This window comes from Euprymna scolopes, chromosome 43 (genome assembly GCF_053919585.1).
Source record: "Euprymna scolopes isolate OS-2025 chromosome 43, ASM5391958v1, whole genome shotgun sequence".
In the NCBI taxonomy this organism is placed as follows: domain Eukaryota; kingdom Metazoa; phylum Mollusca; class Cephalopoda; order Sepiida; family Sepiolidae; genus Euprymna; species Euprymna scolopes.
The window spans coordinates 51750775-51760201 of record NC_136524.1 but is presented as its reverse complement, the minus strand read 5'-3'; the positions used below and the strand labels follow the sequence as shown (position 1 = coordinate 51760201).

Below are 9427 nucleotides of genomic sequence, written 5' to 3'. Positions count from 1 at the left end.
TATCTACTCATATTTCAAATCTTTTTCAACTTCAAAAGAATTGATGCAGTCTTCAGAGTCTACTCTACAGTCTTCAGAGTCTACTTTAGCAGATATCAAAGAGACCATTTAAGGTTGAAATAATAGTCTCGTACGCGTTCTGTGTTTTTGTCATTATCTTAATTCTATCGATTATATAACCTCCAAATAATATCGATAATACCAAATGATTAAAGAGATACTGTAACAACTGATGAAATGGTTAGCTTGCAATTGAAAATATTTAAAGAATTAGAGGCATAACATGTCTTTATTTACCATAAAATGCAAACTACATCATCTCGCAAGACCAATACATGAATACTCTGCAATGTACGTATATATTTACATTAGAAAACACAAACTACTAAAAACAGTTATGTTGATGCTAAGAAGGGGAGATAATTATGAAATCTATGTTTAATATTTAATGTTGGGTGTCCCACAACAAACAGGAATAAGGAAAGATTAGACATTTTTCGTGTTTCTTTGCTATCACTCCATCATGGAAAAAATGCACCCTATATATCTGTCAAATTAGGAAACCATAAATATGTCATTTTTAATTGGGTTAACATTTTTTTTCGGCTGACATTTTTTTTTCTTTTTGTAGTTTAGTCTTTTGGATAATTTATTATTTTTTTTGCAAACTTAGATTAATTCACAAAAACACAAACCAATTAAAATGGAGATGTAAAAAAAAAAAAAAAAAAGTGTATCTGAAAGGATAAGTTGATGTCACAATTAAAAAAAATTCAGTTTCTTATCTGATTCAAGCAACGGCTATTGGTTTACCAAGTGAAAAATCTTGTCCTCAAGTCAAAACCCATCTGGAAGCTTTGCCTTGTCATTTTTATGTTTCCTTAAGTTATGGCAGCATAAGATCGTTATATTTGATGCTTAGCTCAACGAAGCATTGAAAAGAAGGTTCAAGAAGCATCAGGAGGGCAAAAATAATAATCATTTCATGCTATGGTAGTCTAATACATTCATGCTATGGTAGTCTGATACAGAGTCTACGGCATGACAACACAATGTAATCTTATCATTTAGATTGAAAATAAAACTATTTGCTAGCAAAATATACTGAGATTCAAAGTGTTTTTGACTACTGAAACGCTTAATCCAAAAAATAAATAAAAATAAAATAAAGTCGATTTTAACAACAACAAAAAGGATGCATTTTTTTCCATGGAGTGATTGAAAAAAAAATAAAATAAAATAAAAAAAAAGAAAACCACAAAATTTCTTTGAACAAAAAAAAAAAAAAAAAAAAGGGAAAAAAGTGAAGCAAATGTTTAATTTTGCAAAAGCATTTTTTTTTTACTAACTCTTGAAAGTAGTATTAAACATTAGAAAAATATTAAATAAGTTTTGGTCTTATGCCATTTTTTTCGTTTTTTTTATGATGAAACTATTAGATAAAAATATTGGAGATTAAATTTATTCTATTATATATATATATATATATATATATATATATATATATCTTAAAATTACTTGCAATTCATTAATAACGTTAGTTTTATCAAAATATTAAGATTTAATTATTTTAACACCCCAGATTAATAGAAAATAAAAATGGAAATTAATTTATTTAAACCAAAAAATTGCTAATTGTGATCGTATGTACACTGATGAAGGATTTCTTTTTGTAATTAGATTCTAATATGCTTTCTCTCGTTTCAGAGCAGGGATTTTATAAAGAATTCCTGTTTAGGTGGACAGACTATAAACTTCTAGATGTGATCTATAACACGCCACACTGAACAATCCATTCTCCAAAAGGAAATGTCCAAAAGTATATGGCATGCGTTCAAAAATTTCTTCCACATAGAACTTGGATCACAGGAATCTGTAAAAAAAAAGATTTACATATTAGAAAAGAAAAAATATAAAATTCATAAAGGACAATAATCACAAACCAAATATTGAATATAAAAAAAAGCAATTATAAAAAAAAGCAATTACAAAAAAAAGCAATTACAAAAAAAAGCAATTACAAAAAAAAGCAATTACAAAAAAAAAGCAATTACAAAAAAAAAGCAATTACAAAAAAAAGCAATTATAAAAAAAAGCAATTATAAAAAAAAGCAATTATAAAAAAAAGCAATTACAAAAAAAAGCAATTACAAAAAAAAGCAATTATAAAAAAAGCAATTATAAAAAAAAGCAATTATAAAAAAAAGCAATTATAAAAAAAGCAATTACAAAAAAAAGCAATTACAAAAAAAAGCAATTACAAAAAAAAGCAATTATAAAAAAAAGCAATTATAAAAAAAAGCAATTATAAAAAAAAGCAATTATAAAAAAAAGCAATTATAAAAAAAAGCAATTACAAAAAAAAGCAATTACAAAAAAAAGCAATTATAAAAAAAAGCAATTACAAAAAAAAGCAATTATAAAAAAAAGCAATTATAAAAAAAAGCAATTACAAAAAAAAGCAATTACAAAAAAAAGCAATTACAAAAAAAAGCAATTACAAAAAAAAAGCAATTACAAAAAAAAAGCAATTACAAAAAAAAGCAATTATAAAAAAAAGCAATTATAAAAAAAAGCAATTATAAAAAAAAGCAATTACAAAAAAAAGCAATTACAAAAAAAAGCAATTATAAAAAAAGCAATTATAAAAAAAAGCAATTATAAAAAAAAGCAATTATAAAAAAAGCAATTACAAAAAAAAGCAATTACAAAAAAAAGCAATTACAAAAAAAAGCAATTATAAAAAAAAGCAATTATAAAAAAAAGCAATTATAAAAAAAAGCAATTATAAAAAAAAGCAATTATAAAAAAAAGCAATTACAAAAAAAAGCAATTACAAAAAAAAGCAATTATAAAAAAAAGCAATTACAAAAAAAAGCAATTATAAAAAAAAGCAATTATAAAAAAAAGCAATTACAAAAAAAAGCAATTATAAAAAAAAGCAATTATAAAAAAAAGCAATTATAAAAAAAAGCAATTACAAAAAAAAGCAATTACAAAAAAAAGCAATTATAAAAAAAAGCAATTACAAAAAAAAGCAATTATAAAAAAAAGCAATTATAAAAAAAAGCAATTACAAAAAAAAGCAATTACAAAAAAAAGCAATTATAAAAAAAAGCAATTATAAAAAAAAGCAATTATAAAAAAGAAAACAAAATAAAAAAGGCAATTACAAAAAAAAAACAAAATAAAAAAGGCAATTAATATTAAAAAACAATTACGACAAAAAGAAAGTTAAAAACACTTAAAAAAACAACTTAAGAAACAATTGAAAAGACAATTACAAGACAGAGAAATAATTAAAAACAAGCCGCAGGTGCATAGTCCCCCTTTGGTGCTGCATGTGAGATGACGACACAAAAAAAATAGTGAAGTGCGAAAAGTCAACGTTGCCTTCACATTTTCGCCAAGTTTCAGAAAAATCTAATGGATGGGATGAAAGTTATGGGGTAAAAAGTGTAATTTTTTGCAATTTGGGGGCATTTGTAACCCCTTTTGAGGTCCTGGGAACGCTGAATCCCAGTGAAAATGGACAAACAGTGCAGTTTCACACCTTAAGACATATATATTTGAATTCAACACCATGGAAAACCAATATATAGACATTCGTATCAAGTTTCTGAGTAATATGAAAAAAAAAAAAAAAAGTCCCAAAGGGATGCGAACCAGAATTTTCTCAGGGTCACCCATACTGAAAATCTAGTGGATGGATCAAATGCTATGCGGCAAAAAATGTCATTTTGGGCCATTTTTAACCTCTTGAGCCCCTGGTGATGCCGAATCTCAGTGTAAATAGATAACGATGCATATTTGAGTTAGCCACTGTGAAAAACCACTATATAGTCAGACATATCAAGTTTTTATCGAGAAATATACTGCTGATAAAAATTTAAGACCATTTAAAAATCTTTAAAAAGAAACCTTTTTTTTTTAAGGATAGATTTTAGACTCTTCCGACCTAAGGTTACTAATACTACAATCTAAAAGGTTATGGAGACAAAAAGGTACATTCGAAAAATATTTAAAAATTTGCATTTTTATTAAATTAAGCTTTTTACACATGATCAAATTATAAGACCAAGGGTATAAATTGTTAGATTTATGGTAATTCTAATATTTTTTAGTTCAGTTAGAGATTAGCAATCACTGTTTAATGGTGTTACCATGCCTAAAGCAAGAAAACTAACCGAAGTTGAGCACTCTTGAATTCTAGGATTCCATAACCAAGGTTTGTCACAGCGAGTGATAGCAGCTAAGGTAAATCACAGTAAAACTTATTTGCAACTTTCTAAAGAACACTGAGAATTATGAAAAAGCAAAATCCTTTGATAGGGCCCCAAAATTTCTCCTGCATTGAGTAGGAGAATCAGATGGGTTGTTATGAATGACAGAGGACTTTCTTCTAGTCAAATTAAGGCGGTTGCAGATGCTGATTGCAGTTCAAATACCATCAGATGACACTTACAAAAAGGCATGGTAAATAAAAAGCGTAAACAAATTTCTCGATTGCTTCCACGTCACAAAGTGGACTGCTTAAGATTTGGTCGTGAATACCAAACCTGGGATATTGAGAAGTGGAAGAAAGTCCTGTTTTCTGATGATAAAAAAATCAATTTAGATGGTCCTGATGGCTTCCAGCGATATTGGCATGACAAAAACATGCCCCTTGAAATTTTTTCCACACGTCATAGTGGTGGAGGGTCCATAATGGTATGGCGTGCCTTTTCTTACAGAGGGACGTCAGACAGCAGCTGGTTATGCTAGCATGCTACAAAAAGCATCTTTGATGATGGAGGGTCATCGTTTGTGTGGAAATGGATGGTTATTCCAACAGGATAATGCTGCAATCCACACTGCAAGACGGACCTTGAGCTTTCTACAAGAAAATGGAATTCATCTCTTGGGACATCTTGTATGCTCACCGGACTTGAACCCAATTGAAAATGTTTGGGGATGGATGACGAGAGGTTCATCGAAATGGCAAACAATATTCAACAAAAAATGAACGTTGTGAAGCCATCTTCAGAAACTGGAGCAGGATCCCCTGCACCTTAATGGAAACCCTTATTTCTAGCATGCCCAAAGAATTTTTGAAGTCATCAAAAGCAGTAGAGGTAGAACTCTAAGTTTGATTGTTGAATGTTTTCATACACTTTTCACACTCTTTTTGTACAATTTAATAGCATTTTTGTCACTGGTCTTATAATTTTGATCATGTGTAAAAAGTCTAATTTAATAAAAATGTAATTTTTAAAAAATATTTGGAATGTAGCTTTTTGTTTCCATAACCTTTTAGATTGTAGTATTAGAAACCTTAAGCAAGAAGAGTTTAAAATCTATCCTTAATTTTTTTTTTGTTTTAAAGATTTTTAAGTGGTCATAATTTTTTGATCAGCAGTGTATGAAAAAAAAAAAAAAAAAAAAAAAAAAAAGGAGCCACAAAAATGGACGTTTTTAGCACTGAAGGTTCCCGAAGGAGCGAACCAGAATCTTGCCAGGGTTACCCACATTGGATTTATATTAAGAACCATGGGATCCATATTTTGGCCAAGTTTCAGAAAAATCTAATGGATGGATTAAAAGTTACAGGGTAAAACCTGTCATTTTTTTACCTCTTTTGAGCCCTTTGGAACGCAACAGGAATTTTTGTAAAAAGTTTTTACTGTGCACATCTATTTAATGAAATAGAATATGTGGCAAAATTTCAGGAAAGACTAATGGACGGTTATCTGGCAATCGTCCGGAATAATAGATGCAACTGAAAACATAGGTTCCTCTCCAATAAATCAGGGGAAAAAGAAAAAAAAGAAATAAAAGCAGGAAAAAAGTGTAAAAATAATTCCTATTTCAATCTTGGAAATTATTTAGAGTGTAATACATTACTTTCCCGCATCTAAAAAACATTATTTTAACAAAGTTTAGTGCGTATATATATATATATATATATATATATATATATATATATATGAGCAAACAGTTAATAAAATATGTTAAAAAGCACTTTGAAATGAGTTAAAAACATTTAATCTGAAAAGGAAACACTAGATAAATGGATAATCCTTAATCCGCGGAGTTTCGAAGAAATACTTTCCTTCTCATCAGAGGGTAGGAATTAGCAAAATGCAGGATCGGATTTTGCATGCAGAAGTATTTGATGAAACAACAAGTAAGTCAAAGATCTTGAAAACAAAAAAGTGAAGCAGAGGGAATATAGTGAAGAAAAGGGTGATTACACATGAATGGATAGTCTGGTGGAAAATAAAAAATCCAGTGATGGTAAAATCCAAATGTAAAACTTCAAGAAAGTTAAAAGAATTTCCATTTGTACAAGTAAAATCCAAGGAAATCCCGTAATTGGAAGAAGATGGTCCATAATAAACCAAAGGCAGAAATCCATGGAATAATTCACAAAAATGTGTACAAGGAAAAAAGAAAAGATTCCAATAATATTAATAAAAGAAAAATAAGATATGCTTTTCACTCTACTTCCGAGACATAAATATATATATAAACGAAAAATAACCTTAAACACTAAATTATACAGAGTTATATTATGCATGTGAAATGATAAAATGAAAATTTTAAGCAAAAAAAAAAAAGTCGACACACAAAAACGAGACTTGAGTTTATAACTGCATACTTTGACTAGAAAATTATAAACTTAAATGATCGTCCTTCATTCACTAGCCTCTGTCTCGATTTGTTTATGAAAATGGCGAATATTTTTCAGGATAATTCTCATTCTACAGCCTTAAATCATTTAGGTTTTGTTAAAAAAAATGTTTACTCTTCATGGACGGTTATATTGACAGATAAATTATTTTCTGAGATTGCATGGGATTGAATGTTTTTCTGATCATAATGCGACTTAATTCTTTAAGCATCAGCTCAAGGTTTAAATTAGATGTGATAGAACAAGATTATATTATATAGAATTCAACAAGAAATGGGTACAAGTTGTGAACTTGTGTATACGAAAGGGAACTATATGGGTGTGTAACTCTAGGTTGACCATGGCGCATGTAGGTATGTGTTATTTTTTGGAACATACTCTTAAGACTACCTCTTAGCTAGTTGTGAGAGTGAGAGAGTCCTATCCTCTTTTTAATCTTTCTATAAACGAGATCAACCAAGATGCCTACTCCCCACTTATAGTTTCGCTCTTGGCCTCTCCAAATTGTGTTTATTTTAATCCAAGAATGCTTGACCATTCATTTCTGAACCCCTTTATATTTTTGTTTGTTTTTTTGCTACAACTTAGAGATTGGCCTGCTTTTATTTTGTGCTTCAACCGGAAAAAATAGGCAGTTTTCTATTATAAAAGGGTTTAGGAAGTCTTACGAAGATGCTCCCTCCATGTTATTTTGCTTCTTTGCTTTTTCTTTAAATTTTTGTGTTTTTTGTTGTCCTCGTCCATGTTTATTTGTTTTTTTTCTTTCCTCAACAAAATTATAAATAAGTTTTATGATTGATTTATAAACCATTGAGAACTTTTTTCAAGTTGGATAGTTCACAGAGTAAATGCGGTATTTTGGTGACTGCTGAAGGCGTGGATGAATGGGAAAAGTCCATCTAGTTAAGAGTAAGATAGACAAAATTACCTTGTGTCTAATTTCGAAGTAAAATTGATCTTTTATTTTCGAATAAATTCAAAGTGCAATATCTGTTCTGTATCAGTAGGTCCACCTCTTAGGCATTATCCCCTTTTAGAAGCATTAAGTATTTATGGCTTGATGCACGTTCATTCATGGAGTGATCAAATCCTGATCCCTTAAATATAAATGTGTGTGTGTGTTTAGGGAATTAAGAAAAAAAGTGTTCAACTTCAGCAAAATTGCATTGTTCAGACTTCTTGTCATTGAATATTCTAATTATTTACTGTGAATGCCTGCCGATCTGGGATTCATGTGTACTTAATTTCATTCAGGTGTTAGACGCTTATAGCCTGGATTGGTTGGTTGGTTGGTTGTTTTTGTTTTACGGCATATCAACCCTTTTCGGGTTATTTAATGCCGAATCCAAAGATTTTGAAGAAAAATTTTTTTAATAGAATATATTTGTTGTTTTCACGTCGGTTTCTACTTAACCCATAGTTGGGACCCTAACAGGTACTACCACTCCGGGTCAGAGTGGACCTGGGAGCAATGGTAATTAAAGGATGGCTCCACACTCCCCAAAGCCCACAAGCTGGGGGCTCACCACTGGATATAGTTTAAGGTCATATCCAGGATCCCCATTGAGGGACTTTTACCCTTTGCAGGGGGGCAGTCGGCGTATTCTAATGCTCCACCGACGGGGCCGTATAGCCTGGAGGAAAGACACTAGCCTGCGAAGTCAAGAGTGGATTCGAATCTACCAACCAATAGTAATTATCATGCCCTACACCGATGAATGCATGAGCATGAAACAGTAGTGTCCGTAAACATAAAAATTGTTAATATTTATTTAAAATATATATAAAATCAACTAAAAATTAAGTTTACCAAACAAAATAAACTTAAAGCCTTAAATCTAAATATTAATATTTAAATAGTAATCCAAACCAAATAAACAATGCCAATACAGGCAGCAGGATAGAAAACACTTGGCATTAAAGAACACAATTTAAGACTAAATTGTGTTCTTTATACGAATTATATACAAAAAGAAGTATTAAGATTTCTTTAACCCGGAGTTCAAAAGAAATGCGTTCATCTTATTTGAGGAAAGATATTAAAAAGATATTATAGCGAAGCTATGAATTTGCTGGTACTGACATACAATGGAGAAGAAAAAAAAAAAAAAAAAAAGATATGCAATGGATCGGTTGTTCCAAAAGGCTAATTGGTCATAATATTCAATGTACTCGTAAGATGTAGTACGAGTTGTAATGTATAATATTGATATAGTGATCCAAACTAAAAAACCCAAATAAGTAATTCAATTATTCAGTAGAAAAAAAAAAAAAAAAAAAAGCAGAAAGCAATCGATAACAATTTTTTTTTTAAATTAAAAACGGAATAACTAGTACAAAAAGTTTTCATAACCAGCGAGAGGACCCCCCCCCCCAAATAAAACAAAAACAAAAAAACATTGCAATTAGATTACACTCATATTGGATTTACAGTTTTGGATCGCTAAAGGAGAGAGATAGAGATAAGGACAGACAGAGACAGAGAGCACCAAAGAGAGAGAGAGACAGAGAGCACCAAAGAGAGAGAGAGACAGAGAGCACCAAAGAGAGAGAGAGACAGAGAGCACCAAAGAGAGAGAGAGACAGAGAGCACCAAAGAGAGAGAGAGACAGAGAGCACCAAAGAGAGAGAGAGACAGAGAGCACCAAAGAGAGAGAGAGACAGAGAGCACCAAAGAGAGAGAGAGACAGAGAGCACCAAAGAGAGAGAGAGACAGAGAGCACCAAAGAGAGAGAGAGACAGAGAGCACCAAAG

General features: G+C 30.2%; 1 protein-coding gene across 1 annotated transcript in view; it reads right to left on the bottom strand.

The window, feature by feature from the left end:
* Positions 1–1425: 1425 nt before the first annotated feature.
* LOC145268427 (uncharacterized) overlaps positions 1426–9427 on the bottom strand; it is a 346335-nt gene continuing 338333 nt past the window's right edge. Inside the window, exon 25 of the mRNA XM_080123988.1 lies at positions 1426–1873. The gene's annotated coding sequence lies outside the window, so the exon portion shown is untranslated. The remainder of the gene's footprint in view (positions 1874–9427) is intronic.